The sequence below is a fragment of the Akebia trifoliata genome, chromosome 8, assembly GCF_017979445.1.
Source record: "Akebia trifoliata isolate Shusen 1 chromosome 8, ASM1797944v1, whole genome shotgun sequence".
Taxonomy (NCBI): Eukaryota; Viridiplantae; Streptophyta; class Magnoliopsida; order Ranunculales; family Lardizabalaceae; genus Akebia; species Akebia trifoliata.
The window spans coordinates 28,772,673-28,791,797 of NC_141382.1; the positions used below are offsets into that span (position 1 = coordinate 28,772,673).

Consider the following 19,125-nt stretch of genomic DNA (forward strand, 5'->3'; position numbering starts at 1 on the left):
ATATGATGAATAAAAATAAAACTTGAGCTTGATCTTCCCAACAATTGGTGTGGTGTGAGACCATTTTGAAGTGAGTTCAATATAATATTATTTTCTTCTAATCTTTATTTATTTATTTATTTATTCTTTTAGATTTTGGTTCTTGATTCTTGATATTTCTTTCTAGATTCTTGATTCTTGAAACCTAAAAACCTCAATCCATAATCTTTTATTCTCTCTTAATCTTTAATCCTTTCCATCTATCCTACTGAAATTGTCGTAATTGTAAGAATTTTTTTTTTTTTTTTTTTTCTTTTTAACTTTTGGGTTTACCTATTTTAACCCAAATCGTAAATCCAATCTCAAATCCTAAATCCTTAACCAAATTCCCTAAAACCCTCATAATTTTCTTATCTCCCCTCATCGTCTTGTATTACAATCATTCTTATTACATAGGAATAGAAGGTTACAAACATTTGAATGACCACTGAATTGGGAAACACCCATGTATATGGACTACTAGATGTACCATTGATGGTTAGGATGATCCATCTAACACATTCATTGATTAAGGAAACTTTTGGATTGAACTAGTTACCTTACTGTTAGGCTTTGTCAGAAGCTTCCCCATTTGGAAGAATTACATGAAATTGTGATGGGTTCGCGCAATTTTTTCAAATGATAAATAAATCTATTATTCATACAAGAGTGGCAAGGTTGCCTTAATTACTGTAAGCGACAAGGACAAGAAGAACAATCGACTGCGGAATCTGCATTAAGAAGTCAAAATAAGCAAGTTGAGTGACTTTAATAGTTTAGTAATAACAAGATTTTGCAGCAAAATCATCCCATTAAGTAGAAAAGTCACCCAATTAAGATAAACAGAACACAGGTTCATGGGCATGTCTTCTCCACGCATGAAAATTGTCACTGAACATTGTTATCGAGGAGGTAACATATTGTATTCATGTTCTTGCAAGGCTCTTCTTTTCATATTGACTTCAAATAGGATACAACTGAGAGGGATTGACTGTTGACTCCGCAATCTGTTAACATTTCCTCATGTCCTTGGTGCCAACTTCCACAGCATATCAAGACATTCATGATCTGGTTCACCCGCAGAAAGCAAATCCAATATCATAGATGTTTGTTTTACATCAGTTGAAAATCCCTTCTCTCTCATTTCCTTTAGAAGCTGCATTGCCCTACTAATCTCATTCTTTTGGATAAATCCCCAAACCATGGTATTGAATATGGATTCGTTTGGCGGGTAACCCTTCTCTTCCATTTGTGAAAACAATACGTACGCTTCTTCTAGCATTCTTTCTTTACAAAGGCCATTTATCATTATTTTGTACGTTATGGCATTAGGCGCCAATCTTTTGCTAGAAATTTTGTCAAAAAGTTCCTTGGCATCTCTGAGCTTACCAGCTTTGCACATACCATCAATAAGGATGCTGTAAGTTATAATATCTGGTCTAATTGTGTTGTTCTCCATCACATTAAGTAGTTTTACAATAGTTTTTGCACGGCCCATCCAATAATACATTGTATGAGATGACATTTGGACTTTGGCCATGACTTTGTATCTCCTTAAAGAGTTCTTGCGCAACCACAACTCTCCCCTCCAGACACAATCCACCAATAAGAGTATTATAAGTGACGATTGTTGGCTTTAATCCTTTATGACGCATTTCTTCAAAAAGCCGCAAGGCCTCACGTATCTTCCTACTCTTGCAAAATCCATTAATCAATACACTATAGGAAACAACGTCAGGCACATGGCCCCTACTCACCATAGATTCGAATACTTTAACGGCCTCAACCACTTGGCCTGTCAAACAGTACCCATGCATCAATGTATTGTATGTAATTGTATTAGGATCCTCACCTTTTTCAATCATTACTTCTAATAATTCATGTGCTTCACTAGCCATACCTTCTTTACAAAGAGCATCAACAATAATACTAAATGTCGTCACATTAGGCACGATACCACGATCCATCATTTCATCAAGTAAGCTTGTAGCTTCTTTCCATCGGCCTTTATTGCAGAGCCCTTGAATTAAACAACTGTAAGTAATGACATTCGGTAAAATTCTTTTACTGATCATTTCCGAGAACAATTTAAGACCCTCATCAACTAATCTGCCCTTGCACAAACTATCGATAATTGTGCTATAAATGATTAAATTTGGCTTACAACCCCCCTATTCTTCCATCTTCCTGAGCAACTCAATAGCAGCATTTGTGTTTCTTGTTTTACAAAGCCCATTTATTATCAACCCATATGTAATTACATTTAGTTGACATTGCTTCTCTGTCATTTTATCGAACAATTCCTCCGCTTGAGTGATTTTATCATCCAGGTAGAGTCCCTTAATCAGAATGCTAAAAGAAACAACATCCATTTTGTAACCATGTTTGAGGATGCTTGGTATTACGGAGAAGCCAAAATCTACAACATTCAAATGGCAGTAACAATTGATCAAGGTGTTAAGAGTAACGATGTCTGGTGTGATTTGTGTCGAAATCAACATTTGCTTGTAGAGAGAAATCACAGTGGGATAGTGCTGCATTCGGGCAATTGTCTGTAAGAGTTGATTAAAATGGAAAATGGATGGCAAGGGTTGCATGTGAAGCACATTATAAAACAGAGAGAGGGCATTTTCAAGCTTAACAAACCCAGATTTACAACGATTTCTTACAAATTTCTCGAACTGTGTTATATCAGATAAATCAAGATTAGATTTGTGGCTAATTTCAGTGTTACCATTAGCAATGCTTAGGGTTGAAAGATAAGCAACAGAAAGGTGAGAGAAACTACCATTTTGATGAGCAACAGTGACAACAGTTCTAAGTGCCATTTGTTACCTAGGAATATGCTGAAACCTCTCTTCCTTTTGTCCATCATATAAGAGGAGTTTGAGTGAATGCTTTTGAAACTCGGTCGACTCTAACTAGACTCGGATGAATTGAACTGAATTAAGAGTGTACAACTCATCCGAGTCAGGTGGCCTGAGTTAAAATAGATTGGATTTTAAGGATCAGATCCGAAGTCATGGATCATCTATGTTCCAGATACACTCTCTTTACTAAATTTGTAAGATTTCAAATCTAACTTCAAGTCGTTGAACTCAAATGGATTATCAAATTGAAATTGGCAATCCAACACCACAACATTATGAACTTTATGGGAAAACTTAGGTAAAAAAAAAAAAAATAGTTAAACATAATAATTTTTTACGGGCTTAATCCAAGTTTTTCAAAAAGGACAGCTACTAAATTGTAGTTGACTCCCAAATTTAAAATTTAAATTTAATGGTGAGAAATAATCCTTTTAAGTTCTTTTTCTGTTTGTGTTTTTTTAAAAATCCTGAATTTTATCCTCTCCACATGACATCAAATCATATTTTTGGATGCTACAAAGTGAGTTAAATATTAAATTTTATTTTCTCTACTATAAATATTTAAAATATAAAATTAATTATTTTATATAAAAACATTAAAATCAGTTGACCCAGCTAAGATTTTCAAATTATCAAACAAATCATCTTGGATCTCAAACGAGAGTCAAACTGATTTGCCATCCACATTAAAACCATGATTCCCAACAGTGTATACATTTACTCTATTCTGTGAGGTCTAATTTGGTAGAAAATCGTATAATTAGAAGAGTCTGCTTCATTGACTTTATTTGACACTGTGCTGATGTGACAGTACACAAATAATCATAGATTTCTTTCTTCTTGATATAAGAAAAGAAATGGATGATTTGTCTGCACACTGCCACATCAGTCCAATGTGGAACACATTGTCCGATGAAGTTAGTTTAACATTTTCCTAACTAGAAACATAGTTGTTGATCCATAACTTGAGAGCATTGGAACCAGACTTTTGGATCGGATCCTTGAAAAAATCAAAGTTTAATTTAACTTATCCCATTCGACTCAAATGAGTCATACACTCTCAATTCAGTTCAACTCATCCGAGTTTCAAAAGCATTCACTTAGGGTATGTTTGATTGCACATGGAAAATAGGGTGGAAAATCAATTTCCATGGAAAATGACATTTTTTAAGTGTTTGATTGTACATGGAAATTCATTTTCCACCCCATTCAAAAAGTCCACTAAATCATGGATTTCACTTTCCCACCCATATGGGTGGGAAAATGAAATCCACCAATATTTTCCATTTTCAATTCTTCCCTACCACCACCACCATTACACTAACCTCGCCGTCGTTACCATCGTCGTCGCCGACAGCTCCGTCTCCGACCACCTTCTCTTTCTCTCTCTCTTTTCTTCTTTTTCTTCTTCATCCCTCACCTCTTCCGCCATCACCACCACTACCACGACGTTCTCCCCCCCATCTTCCTCGCTTATTTCCGTCGTCGCTGCCGCCGCCGCCACCACCGCCATCGTCGCCGCTGTTGCCGCCACCACCTTCGTCGCCACCGTCACTACATCCTCCCCCCTCCCTCTTCCTCGTCATCTTCTTATTCCTTTCCCCCTCATCTCATCTTCTTCCTCCTTCTCCTCTTCTTCTTTTTTCTCATAATTTTCCCTGATTTTATCCAAGTGAAATCAAACAATGGAATTTGATTTTCCAACCCTACCTATTTTTCACAACTAATTTTCCATGGATTTCAAATTTCATGGAAAGTGACTTTCCATGCAATCAAACATACCCTTAAGCTCGTCTCATAACTTATAAGATGAACAAAAGGAAATGGTGTTCAGCATTTTGTTAACAAAATGTCACTTGGAACTGTTGCTGCTCACCAAAATGGTAGTTTCTCTAACCTTTGTGTTACTTGTCTTTCAACCCTAGGGATTGCTAGTGGTAAAACTAAGATTAGCTACAAATCTAATCTCGATTGCTCTGATATAATCCAGTTCGAGAATTTTGTTAGAAATTTTTGTAAATGCTCGGTTTGTTAACATTGAAGATGCCCTCTCTCTGTTAGATAATATGATCAGTTGTGATCCTTGCCATTCATTTTCCCTTTTAATCAACTCTTAGGGGAAATTGCCAGAATGAAACACTATTCCACTGTGATTTCTCTCTACAAACAGATGTTGATTTCGACACAAATCACACCAGACATCATTACTCCTAGTACATTAATAAATTGCTATTGTCATTTGAATATTCTTGATTTAGGTTTCTCCATAATACTAAGCATTCTAAAACATGGTTACAAAATGGCTACTATAACCTTTTACCACTCTGATTAAGGGACTTTGCTTGGAAGATAAAATCACTCAAGCGGGGGAGTTGCTTAGTCGAATGATGATAGAGGAGCACTGTCGACCTGATGTAATTACATATGGGATGATAATAAATGAGCTTTGCAAAATGGGGACACAAATGCTGCTATTGGTTAGCTAAGGAAGATGGAGGAGAATGGGAGTTGTAAGCCGAGTTTACCCATTTATAACACAATCATCGATAGTGTCTGCAAGGACAGATTGATTAACGAGGGTCTTAAATTGTTCTCAGAAATGATCCGTAAAAGAATTTCACCAAATCTCGTTACTTACAGTTGTTCTATGCAATTTAGGCCAATGGAAAGAAGCTACGAGCTTTCTCGACAATATGGTGGTGGATTGTGGTATCTGTCCTGATGTGATAACTTTTAGCACTCTTTTCTTTCTTGATAAGTATAATTTTAATTGAAGAAGGAAGAAATACAAGAAACTAAAAGGAGAAGGCCGAGATAGCCTCTTACGGAAGAAAGCACAACGAACCAAAGAAAAGCAATACATTAGGTGTTACAAAAGGAATTACATCTAAAAACAAAATCATCAAAAGTAATCCTCGAAAACTCTTTGTTCAATTTTGACCAAAGGTACAAGTAGCCAAAAATCTCTAAGAAAATGCCATGAGACCTTCACGCTTTACTTTTGAATACCCTGTTATTTCTTTCATTCCATAACCCCCAAGCAATAGTTGAAGGAAGAATAGCCCAAATGTGTTTTTTCTGAAGGAAAAGATGTTCTTGGCCCACCCTTCTAATAACAATAAGAAATTAGGAGGAGGAACGACCTAATTAATTTGAAAAATCCCAAGAAAGAAAAATCAAATGTCATGAGAAAAAGAGCAATGAATTAGGGTGTGAGCAATAGATTCTCCATCCCTCGAGCATAGAGGGCAGAAATTAAGAATAATCCAACCCCGCACAATTAAGTTGTCCATCGTTAGAATCGTCCTTATGGAAGCCAACCAAAAGAAGGGACTAACTTTGACCAAATGATTGATTCCGAGAATGAGTGCTCACTAAAAGGGATAAGCGACTCATATAAAGATCGGACAGAGAATCTTAAATCCTTCATCTCCGTCCACTCCCACCTATCCTGTTCGTTATCTTTGAGATAAAAAGAGTTTAAGAGATCAAGGAAAGATGTCACCTCCATTAGCTCACAATCGTTAAAGTTTCTCCTGAACCCCAAATCCTAAGTAGTACTAGACCTGTTACAAATCAAACAATGCTGAATTGTGCAATTCTTCTTTAGAGAACAAGCGTATAAGGATAGATATTGAATTGATAGAGACGATGTGCTACACCAATGATTTTCCTAGAACTTTATTCTGTCTCTTATACCCACTATATATCTTATTTCTTTATCAAAGTCCTCTACCACCTTGAGAATCTCCTTCCACACATTACACCCATACGTGCCTTTCGCCTCTCTGCCATACTAGCCTAACCTCTTTTCCTCATACTTGGCTTGAATAACCCTCCTTCACAAGTTACCATTCTCCTCGCCAAACCTCCAAAGTCACTTTCCTAAAAAAGTTCTATTAGCCAGTCTAAGACCTCTAATTCCCAACCCCCCATTCTTCTTAGGTATGCAGATCAACTTTCAATTGATAAAGTGATATTTTTTCCTACCACTCTTACCGTTCTACAAAAAATTTCTCATAAGTCTTTTCATTCTAATTTTCATCGACTTTAGAAGCGAAAAAAATGAGAGGAAATAAATCAAGATGCTCATCAAAGTGATTTTAATCAAACTAACTTTTCCCCTTTGGACAAGTATTTAGCCTTCCACATGCTCAACCTTTTTTCTAATCTTTCAATCACACCTATCCAAATTTTATTGCTATTATAAGGAGCTCCCAAGGGTAAACTCAAGTACAACATGGGTAAAGTATATTTCAAGTCGCCTACCCCAAAAAGTTTACTTTTTTACAAGTTGATATGTAATTTTGAAATAGCCTCGAAATAACACAATAAACTCGAAGCACTCTAACCTGATCCCTCGAGTGATCCAAAAATACCAAAGTATTGTCCACGAATTGTGAATGAGAGATCAAGGGGTCATCACTATTCACTCTAGACCCCGCTAACTTCCTTAATTCTACCGCTTTTCTAAACAATCCACCAAAGACCTCTGCTACTAAAAGGAATAGAAACGAAGATAGAGGATTCCCTTTCCTTAACCTTCTCGAGCCTCTAAAATAGCTAATCAGACTTCCATTGACTAAGATAGAGTAAGACACCATAGTAATGCATTTCATGATCCAACTAGTCCACTTCACTCGAAAACCCATCATCCCATCATGTATTCCAAGAAATCCAAACTCACTTGATCATAAGCCTTTTACAATTCTATTTTCCCTATCATCCCCTCTCTCTTGTCTTTAATCCTCAAGTCAAGACACTTGTTGGCCATACACACTCCATCTAAGATTTATCTTTTCCTAATGAAAGTCTCTTGCCCGGCATAAATAAATTTAGGAAGAATTTCTTTCAATCTCGGAGCTAGCACCTTGGATATAATTTTGTATACTGAGCTAATCAAGCTAATTGGTCTGAAATCTCCAAGGTTATCTGCCCCAACTCTCTTGGGAATCAAAGCCCCAAATGTGTTGTTAAAGCTGTAATTAAGGTACTTCTTTTCTTATAACTCTTTGATGACTTTCATGAAGTCATTCGAGATAACTTCCCAATAATGCTTGAAGAACTCCATGGTAAATCCATTCGGACCTGGAACTTTATCCTCACTCATCAAAGAAAGGACTGATCTAACTTCCTCCTCCCCGATTTGTCTTTCTAGGCATACTATATCATCATGATTTAAGGAAATGAACTCTAAATTAATCGAACAGGGTCTTATGGATTCCTTTTCCTTGTAAAAGTGATCTCCCTATCACTTTTAGTATTTCTCGTTAATGCTCTTTGCAAAGAAAGGATGGCAAGTGAAGCACATGAACTATTAGAAGTAATGATTCGAAAAGGCGAGGATCCTAATACAATTACATACAATACATTGATGTATGGGTATTTTTTGAGAGGCCAAGTAGTTGAGGTGATTAAAGTCTTCAAATCAATGGTGAGTAGGAGCCAATTGCCCACCTTTGTTTCCTATAGTGTATTGATTAATAGATTTTGTAAGAGTAGGAAAATAGGCTTGTGGCTTTATGAAGAAATGTGTCATAAAGTACTAAAGCCAACGATCGTCACTTATAATACTCTTATTGGTGGATTGTGTCTGGAGGGGAGAGTTGTGGCTTTGTAAGAACTCTTTAAGGAGATAGAAGCAAATGGCCAAAGTCTGGATGTCATCTCATACAATGTTCTGTTGGCACTACAAAATTTTAGGTTTTTAGTGGGGGTCAAAAACAGCCGCAAATACCAAAAAACCGCCGCTATTATCAATAGTGATGGCTACGTGTAACGCCATAATAGGTGGTGCAGCTAAAGGCCATATGGAGCCCTATAGTGGCGATCAAAAACTGCCGTTAATTGATTGTATTACCTTCGCTATAGATATAAATGAGGCTTATAGTGATGGTAGTAGCCGCCGCTAATTAGTTTTTTACCATAACTATAAATACGATTTGAATGCCTATAGTGGCGGTAATGGCCGCGGCTAATAAGAATTATTATTATTTTTAATTTCTTTTATTTTAAAATTATTTGTAATTAAATACCTATTTTTATACAACCTATTAATTAAAAACAATTACTTAGTAAGTCAAATTAGTAAAGAGATAAGTATAACAAAATAATATGTTGATTGAATTAAGAGAATGCTTATAAATCCATGTTCGTCACTCAAAAAATAAAATCTATCTATCATAGTTGTTGTTGTTGGCATTGATCATTATCGAGCTGATTGTGTTGCTCATCAACCTACAATTTATATACATTAATCAAATTAGTCATATCAATCAATATTTATTTATTAATAAAATAATTTAAAACACAACATATTCAATTATCAGTGAGAATTTACCTTTCTCATTAGGGTAATGATCAATTCCTTGAGTCTTACCACTTCAGCATTTTACACAATTTGTTGTTGCTCGAAAGACTCTAGTTTCTTTTTCAACCTATGTACCTCAGTAGAATCGTTAGAGAAATTTTTGGAAGATGATGCAAATAATTTTCTGGGAGTTGGTCCCAAGCCGACACCACGAACACGATCATATCTATCAGGACCTAAGACCTGAGATAATACATTATCTCGACCTGTAATATCTTGAGAGTCTTTTGGTAATAAACTCAAAAATTCTTTTATCTTGTCCTGCAAAATATTTAAAAAATTCTTAGTATCTTTAAATTCAAATATTAGCATAATTGGTTAATGTTTGATGAAAATTATTATAAAAATAAACTTACAATCTTCTCTGCTGTGATTAAATCATTGGATTTGTGTGTCATGAGAAATAAGATTATTCGACTTGGCTCAGTATTTGTTGAACTCTTTAATTTCTATGTACATCACATTAAGACAATGACAACAAGATTAGTTTATAATATAAATAATTGGGCATAGAATTAATAGACAATATGATAAATATATATATTAGATATGATGAGGTATATATATATATATACCTCATCATATCTAATACAAGTTATACTCTTCGTCCCAACTGTATGGGTCATTGTCTGTTGAGCATGATTTGCCTTATTTCTATTACTTCGAGACTATACATTAAATAATTTGTGAGAAGTTAAATATATGAGATATAGAGTACCTTATAATTTGTTTGTAACTTTTCATAACTCAATATGTATAAATTTCAAACATAAAATGTACCTGCCCCTCCTTCGAATTCCAAAAAGCCACGAGAGAATATCATTGAGCCTCCAAAACATAAAATGGATGATAAGCACATCAGGTTGTATCATCTTTGTATTTATCATAGAATTTGATTTTCAACTTACATTTATAATCCCTCCACTTCTTGCCGATAGATTGTAACACAACTTGTTTAAACGTGGATGGGATATCAAATTTGGCTTGTATCAAATAATCAATTGAAAATTATGGGGTCAAAATTGTTCAATGCTAAACTCATAAATTATTTAATATTATGTTATAATTAATTTATACCAATGTTGTCTGTTATGCATTTTCCTTTATTGATTCTAGCATCACATGTCAATCAAGGATGTCAAGGGGAAACATATGGCCATCGTCGGCCAATATACCCAAGTATCTTTGGAGCTTAGACACACGCTTCCCTACAGGCTGTCCATGGCTATCTCGCACTATTTCAAACCTTTTTCCTAGCTTTAGATTCTATAATTATAGGCATCGAGTGCGACCACTTTTTATCTTCAACTTTATCTTCTCATTGGATGAACTTTGTCCAGGTGCAACAGAAAAATGAATTATTTATCCAGATAATTATGTTTTATCATCACATTTTGATAAGCATTGGAGGTCTTTATGATGAGCATACTATACAAATAGTGGGTACAAAAAAAATTGGTACAAATAATGACAAGGGAAAAATGATGAATCATGCAAACCATATGGTTAAAGATAAACCCATCCACAAATTAGTTCATTTAAACAACCACAACCTCTGTCTTTTTGCTCTGTTTCTAAAACTGCATCTGGGATGGTTTGGAAGTATCTACAAATGGAAAAGCATCACACGACAACATTCACCAATGGAAATAATCAATTGGACACATATCAGTACCAATTAACCAATGAACCAATATTAAACCAACATTTACAATTCAGTTCTCATCTCCAATTCGAAAGATAGAAGAATAAATTATGTTGTGCAATGTAATCTAATCTTTTTTGTACAAAAAAGAAGATGTGTTGTGTACGTGTGTGTTTGTCAAAAAGGGCTTAGATATGGATTTGTGATTGGAAGGTACAAGTAAAGGTAGTGTAATAGATCTATGAGAAACCATTCAATAGTAACATATTATTAAATAAAATAAATCCACGAGAAACCATTCATATATTTGTTCGAAAATCACAAATTTGACAACCAATGCAAAGAAACAAACAACTCAAACACTTTTTCTTAACCTATATAAGCGAGAGCACACATGTGAACTAGCACCAAAGAAAGTAGAATACTAGTCTTTTATGAGTGTGAAGATAGAATGCTAAGGTGTGCAATTAAGTTATGGGTTTTCTTACTACTTTTGAACTCCATCTTGAAGGTTTTCTTTCTAAAGGGATGACATCAGTCCTTAAGATTTCTTCTTCTAAGGCATCCTCTAAACAATCATCCGATTTCTTCGTCTAAACAGTTATCTTGTACCACTTTTGAATCCTCATCTCAAGATAACAGTAAAATTACAAATGAAGAAGGTGAAAAGAATAAACTTGAAGAAGAAGACTTGGCCTTGCTTGCCTCAAGAATTCATAAATTCTTTAAGAGGAAAATATCGAATAATACCAGTAAAAAGAGTCAACCTAAAGAAGACGACTACTCATAAGTAAATTCTCGAATAAATCTAATGAAGACAACGAGTTCTACAACTATGGAAGAAAAGGCCATTATTCCACTGTGTGTCCCTCTAAACAAAAATCAAAAGGTCCTTAAAGCCAAAAGTCTAAGGAAACTACTATGATTGCAAAAGTCACATGAGATGACGATTTCGAAGAGTTAGTTAGTGAGGAATAAAGATCTTCAGATTTTGAAGACTATAATACCTTTAGATCCTTATGGCATCCACCACAGTCTCCATCCTCGATGTGGATGAAGTTGAGGAAGAAGAGGAATCTGGAAATCAAAATCATCCTCAAGATGCCTCATTTGATAAGGAAAGAGAGGACGTTGATAACGATAAATTGGAACTTCAGTTAGTGTTCAAGCAACTATTCATAAGTCATATGAAACTGTCTGAAAAACATAGTCAAGAAAAACTTAAAAAAGAACAGTGTCTTGCTAAATATGAAAATGTTAGTGAGGAAAATGCTCATTTGGGCTTCAGTTAGAAGATATTAAAATTCAACTCGAAACAACCCTAGAAAGATAGTCTAGCTTACACTCAATATCTGAGAAGGCCAATAATGAGAAGAATGAGTCACTCACCAACTTAAAACAATTGAGAACTCTTCTTAATATGGTGAACTATACAATAGTCTGTCAAAACTTAGAATTAATAAACCTCCATGATGAAAATAGAATTCTTAAATTTGACGTCAATGAGCTACAAAAATAAAAGGCTAAACTTAAGCATAACTACATCCAATGAAGTTTGGAGTTAAAAAAATTTTGGATGCCCAAAAGTCCTATATGAGGATAAATGAGGTTTGGGTTATGATAGGTATACTTTTACATCACCTCCCTTTCCCACTATGTTTGTTTATGGAGATTCATCTAACTTTAAGAAGAACTTCAAGAAAATCATTACATGCAACTTTTGTGGTGGTATGGGTCACATGAAATTTGATTGTATTGAATAAAAGATCATTTACTGCACAACCACACAAGCTTCTATTGGTAAATCCTTAGTAGTTGAGCAAAAGTATGCTAAAAGAAAGACTACTTTGAACAAAAATGCTGAAATTGCAAACAAAAAGGAATCTCCCAAGTCCAAGGGAGTAAAGAATCCATCTCCTCCCAAATATGACAACCATGTTAGGGAATTCCACAAACAAATTACTCATCCGAACCTAAAAACTCGAGAACTTGTTGAGTTAAGTAGAGGCAATCAAGGTGCAAGAAAGAGTACGAAGAAGAAATTGCCTTCAAAATTACCTAAGAAGAGTAGGTCTCCTAAGAGGAACTCACCTGTAAGAAGTGAGTAGAGCCTAATAGGAAAATTCCTTATCCTAAATGTAATCATCAACCTCCTAAGACAATCCTACAATGGAAAGCCAAATCTAGGGATAATAAGTGCCTCGAGATCCACACATCTTTCAAAATTGGAAATTTTACATGATAGTATCTTGATAACGGTTGCACTCGACACATGACTGGTGACCAAAGTCAGTTTAGTCACATGGTTGAGTTTAATGGAGGGTTTGTTACCTTTGGTGATGGCAACATCTCTAGGAAAATTGGGCAAGACATGATTAGTGCAAAAGGATTGCCTAAGGTTGAAAATGGACTTTGTATTGATGATTTGAAACATAATCTTCTAAGCATATCTCAAATATGTGATAAAAACCATTTGGTGAGTTTCAACCCTGAAATTTGTAAGATCTCAATCCCCGATGGTAAAATTATTAAGAGAGATTTTCGCACTTCTAATAACTGCAATGTTATCAAAAACTCTGGGAAGTTTACCACTTCCTGTGTTAGTAACATGGCTTAAGTACACGAAATCCAACTGTGTCATCAATATCTTGGCCATATTAACTATAAAAACCTATCTCAACTAACTACAAAAGCTTTAATCCGAGGGTTGCCCAAATTGGGCAAGAAAGTGAAAAATGTCTGGGGGAATTTTCAAATTGGCAAACAAATTAAAAGTACTTATAAAAAGACTAACACTCTTGCTACCTCAAAACTTATGGCATTATTGCATATGGATATATTGAGTCCCACTAGAATTTGTAGTTTTGGAGGTAAAAGAAAATTTTTGGTGAGAGTTGATGATTATTCCAGGTTCACCTGGATCATTTTCTTGAGAGAAAAGTTTGATACTTTTGAACAGTTCAAAAAGATCATTAAGTTAATCCAAGCAAAAAAAGAAATTTTCGTAGGTAAAATTAGGAGTGATCATAGTGGGGAATTTGAGGATAGTCGGTTTACACAAATTTTTTCATGAAAATGGAATCCAACATGAATTCTCGACTCCCAAGACCCCTCAGTAAAATGAAGTTGCTAAGAGAAAGAACTGTGTTCTCCAAGAGATGGCACAATTATGATTCATAGTAAAAAACTTTCAAAAAGTATGTGGACCGTGACTGTCAATATTACTTGGTATATCATCAATCACGTATATCGACGAGTAGGATTGGACAAAGTAGCTAGTGTTAAGCACTTTCAGGTCTTTGGAAGTAAATGTTACATCTTGAGAGACCATAAAAACCTAGGTAAGTTTGACTCGAAAAGCAATGAGACAATATTCTTAAGATACATGAATAATCATGCCTATCAAGCCTTTAATAAGATAACCAACTCCATTCAATAGTCCATTAATGTAGTGGTAAATGATCAACCTACCAAGGACAGTGATTCCTCTAATCCAATAATCGAATAATAGGATATCTTTCTTGAATCAACTCCTCATTCACCATCATCATCTTCTATTCCAAAAGGTTTAATCATCATTAAGGATCATTCCCCTAGTTAAATAATTGAAGATCCTAAAGTTGGTGTAAAACCTAGACAACATTTGGAGATGTTAAATGGATATTTATGCTTCACATCGAAGTTAGACCCTAAGAATATTAATGAAACCCTCACTAAGGAATATTAACTACAAGCCATGCAAGAAGAGCTTTTTCAATTCACTCGGAACCAAGTATGGTACTTGGTACCCTGGCCATCAGAAAAAAATTTCATCGAAATGAAATAAATTTATAAGAACAAATCTAATGAACATGGCAATGTGGTCTGTAATAAGGCTCAGTTAGTAACATAGGGATACGCTTAGATTCAAGAATTGATTTTTATGAAACATTCGTACCTGTTGCTTGACATTCTTGATGAGGAGGTATATGTTGAACAACCTAAGGATTTTGTTGACCCCAAACATCCTCACTAAGTTTTCAAACTTAAAAAGGCACTCTACAAGCTTAGTATGAATGGTTGACTTAGTTTCTAATCAATCATAAGTATTCTAGGAGGAGTGTCGATAAAATAGTATTTATTTAAAAGGTCAAGAGTCATATCCTCACCGTCCAGATCTATGTGGATGACATTATGTTTAGATCCACAGATGAATTGATGGCTCACAAGTTTGCCCACCTGATGTAGTCAGAGTTTGAAATGAATATGTTGGGTAAGCTTAACTTTTTCTTAGTGTTGCAAGTTAAACAGTTCCAGGATGGTATGTCTGTATACCAAACAAAATATATGTATGAATTGATACATCATTTTGGTCTACAATCTAGTAGAACTCATAACCGCTCAATGAGTACCACACTCAATCTTATTAAAGATATATCTGGAAAAAATGTGGATCAACACCTCTATAGGAGTATGACAGGTATGCTCCTTTATTTGATAGATAATCAACCAAACATCTTTTATAATGTAAGAGCATATGCCTACATTCAAGGAGATCCTAAGGAATCACATTTGACTTTTGTCAAACGAATCATTCGTTATGTGGCTAGCACCTACGAGTATGGTCTCTATTACCCCTTTGATTCATCTTTTAATATTGTCGAATACTCCGACGTTGATTGGGCTAGAAATATTGATGATAAAAAAACCACCAGTGGCGGTTGTTTCTACATTAGAAACTGGGAACTGTCTTTTTGCTAAGCATAGTAAGAAACAAAACTCCATTTCTCTATTTACCACTGAGACCGAGTATATTATTGCTAGAAGTTATTGTGCACAACTTTTGTGGATGAAGTAGATGCTTATGGACTATAGGTTAAGTCAAGAGATGATGACCTTATTTTGCAACAATATTAGTACCATCAATATCTCTATGAACATTGTCTAACACTCTCGGACTAAACATATTGACTTTTGATATCATTTCATTGATGGGACTATCGTTGTCCTTCCCATAAAAGTTAATAGTAATGTAATTTCCTTTTTCACATTTGGGGCAAGTAAGGGATCAAACCAAAATGGAAAGGGAGTAGAATAAAGCTAAGATAATGAAATCGAATCTAACCAATACTATTAAAATAGTTTTTGAAGTTTTAAGTCACCAAAAGAAAATAATGCTTGTTGGAAATTAAACTATTAGAAATGAAAGTTAAGCTAAAGACAATGGATGAAAATCACAATTAAAGAGAAGATCCACCTATAGCAACTACCCTATCAAACTTAGCTTTTATTCTCTTTTTTAATTCAATCCAAGGGCTTGATGTTATCTCTTTGATTTGAAAGATTTAACAAAGAAAAGCTTAATTTAGAAATCAAATGTAGAGCTCCTTCACTCATTGAAGTGTGAAGCTCCTACCAACAAACATCTAAAAAAGTATGAAATATCTTGATCTTATCTAAGCATGATTCACCAATTCTAGCATATAAGGTATAGGACTTCACTATAACCTTGGTCCATAGGAGTTGGATAAGCCTTCAAGTGAACTCATGAACATTAAAGCAAGATAAGAGAATTAAAACGAAATATTAATAGAAAATAAGCTTGCTCTAAGCTTCTTCACTCTCCAATGGGGAGGAGATTAGCCTAAGGTCATTGTAAGTTATAGAGAAATATAAATAGACAAGAACAAGCCTTATTTCATTGAATAAAGGTAACTACACTCTTTCACTTACAATTTTATAAAATTATAATGGAAAACTTAAGCTAAAAATAGAAAATACAAGAGAAAAGGCCAAGGGCCTTAGGTAAAAGGAAAAAATGGTCCTTTTCCATATGGGAAGGACTTTATTTATTGAAATTCGATGTTCTAGAAGGATTCATTTTGAGTCGCCATTGTATTTTTAGATAAGATAACATGCAAAGGAAAACCCCAAAAAAATTAGGATAATCCATTAAAATTACACCAAGGTGCGGTGAAGTCAGCACTTTTTTGCTTGGATTTTGGCTAGATGCTCCATTTTTCTTCCTGGTTGCAATAAAAAATTGCTTTATTGATTTCAAGTTCATCTTCGATAGTTTGCTCTGTTAACTTAAATAATAAACACACATGTAATCAAATTTTGACAAATGTAATTATTTCTTGTAAATAAGCCTATTGAACATGGTGGAACAAGCAACATGATAATTCGAGATTTAACATTATTATTTACTGAATATAAAAAAATAAGAATAGAAATTGAAACAAATGCCTAGGGAAAGTACGGATAAATCAGTATTTTGAGACACTGATCATACCCCTAAACTACTTGAATGGGGATTAACTCATTGTCTTGGTTCACTACCACAGTGATACCATAATTCTTAGGAACTACTTGAATGGGTAGATGATACCCCCATCTAGTAATTTCATCATTTCACTCTAGACTACTTTTTTCATAATAGGATTTAGCCGTCTATAAGGTTCTAAAGAAGGCTTAATGTGGTGCTTCTTGATATTCTTTCAAAACTTCTAACAACTTTTCCTCTTGGACTACACTTAGGTGACAAGAAATGATCGCATGCAAAATTTAGTTTTTGTCAAGAAATGTGTATCTCAAAGTCTCTAGAAGTGACTTGAATTTAATTTGGAAAGGAACAAAAATGAAAGTATTAATGGAAAGATTTTCGATTTTTGCGTGCCAACACGTGGAGTCTAAGAGTGATACAAATTCAAGAAAAGCATTGACTTCACTTATGGACTCTTCTATGTTGAAATCTTGATCAAAGTGGGCCAAACATCTTTTTAGGGGATCAGAATACCCAAAATCTTGATACGTTCAATTGACTAGCATATCTATTATGTTCACTTCCTCGACATCATCGTCTACATTAATTTCTTGAAAATTGTGGAAGACATTTAATTTGACCTTCATATCCCTGAATGTTAAAGTCATAATCTTATTTTTACAACGAATGACTATGTTAGAAGTTGTTAAGAATGGACGTCCTAGGAGGATAGGAACATGACTATTTGGAATGATAATTGACTATGTGTCTAAGACAACAAAGTCAACAGGGAAATAAAAATCTTTAATTTTTACTATAACATCCTCAACCATACCCTTGGAAATCTTAATAGACCTATCAACTAGACTTAATGTGATAACAGTGCATTTCAGAATCCCCAAATCTAGTTGTTTATAAATCGAGTAAAGTAAAAGGTTCACCCTCGCCCATAATTCTAAGAGACATTTTTAAACCACTTGATTTTTAATATGAATGAAAATTGTCGAACATCCAAGATCTTATAGTATATTCCCATGGAAATTATAAAAAACTTTTTGGTACATAGTCTCTGACATATTTATCTAATGAAACTAAACATCTAGTAGTTGAAAGTATTATCAATCATAATATCCATATTGGGCAAGTAAAATTCATCTTTTGGACAAATTTTGTTCAAATCATGGAAATCAACACAAACTCTGGTTTGTCCATTCTTCTTTTTAATTGGAACAATATTTGCTAATCATTCTTGATATTGTTCTTCTTTAACATAATCAACTTTGTTCAGTTTCTCGATCTCCTGTCTAATATATATTTCCAATTCATTCTTGAACTTTTGATGTACTTGTTTGACCGTTTTGAAGTGGGGATAAATTGCTAGTTTGTGCATTGCTATATCTAATGGCAAACTTGGCATTTCTTTATAGTTCCAAGCAAAAACATCTACATACTCACGCAACAAATTCGTCAAATCCATTTTTTCATCATCATTCAAAGAAGAAGCGATATAAGTGACTCTATTTTATCCATTTTTTTCCTAAATTCAATTCAACTAATGTTTCTTTTATCGACAATATTTCATCTTCTAAATATGGTAGAGCTGGTAATATTTCATCATTATCGTCTTTTCAAAAGTATTCCTCGCAAACACAGGATTCGCAAGGTAATTCGTTGTCATATTGCCAGTGCATGTCTTCAAAATTATATGCATTGAGGGTAATAGTAAGCAACTTGCAATTATATCAATGAGCAATCTATATCAAATATTTTATTCAAATTTCACAACATCTAACATTCATTGTAACATCACATCACATCTTGTAGAGATTATTTCACATTATATTTTTCACTACATTCAATCATACTACAACATATATCAGACAAATTTGGTAAACATTTCAATGGGTGTTGTGAAGGGAATTCCTCGAAGTTATTGACGCATGGCAAATTCTCAAGATCATAACCGACTCGCCGAGTT

At 34.3% G+C, this 19,125-nt stretch overlaps 1 pseudogene; it reads right to left on the reverse strand.

Moving 5' to 3' along the window:
- Positions 1-663: 663 nt before the first annotated feature.
- On the reverse strand, positions 664-2,846 carry LOC147396471 (uncharacterized; annotated as a pseudogene).
- Positions 2,847-19,125: the final 16,279 nt, after the last annotated feature.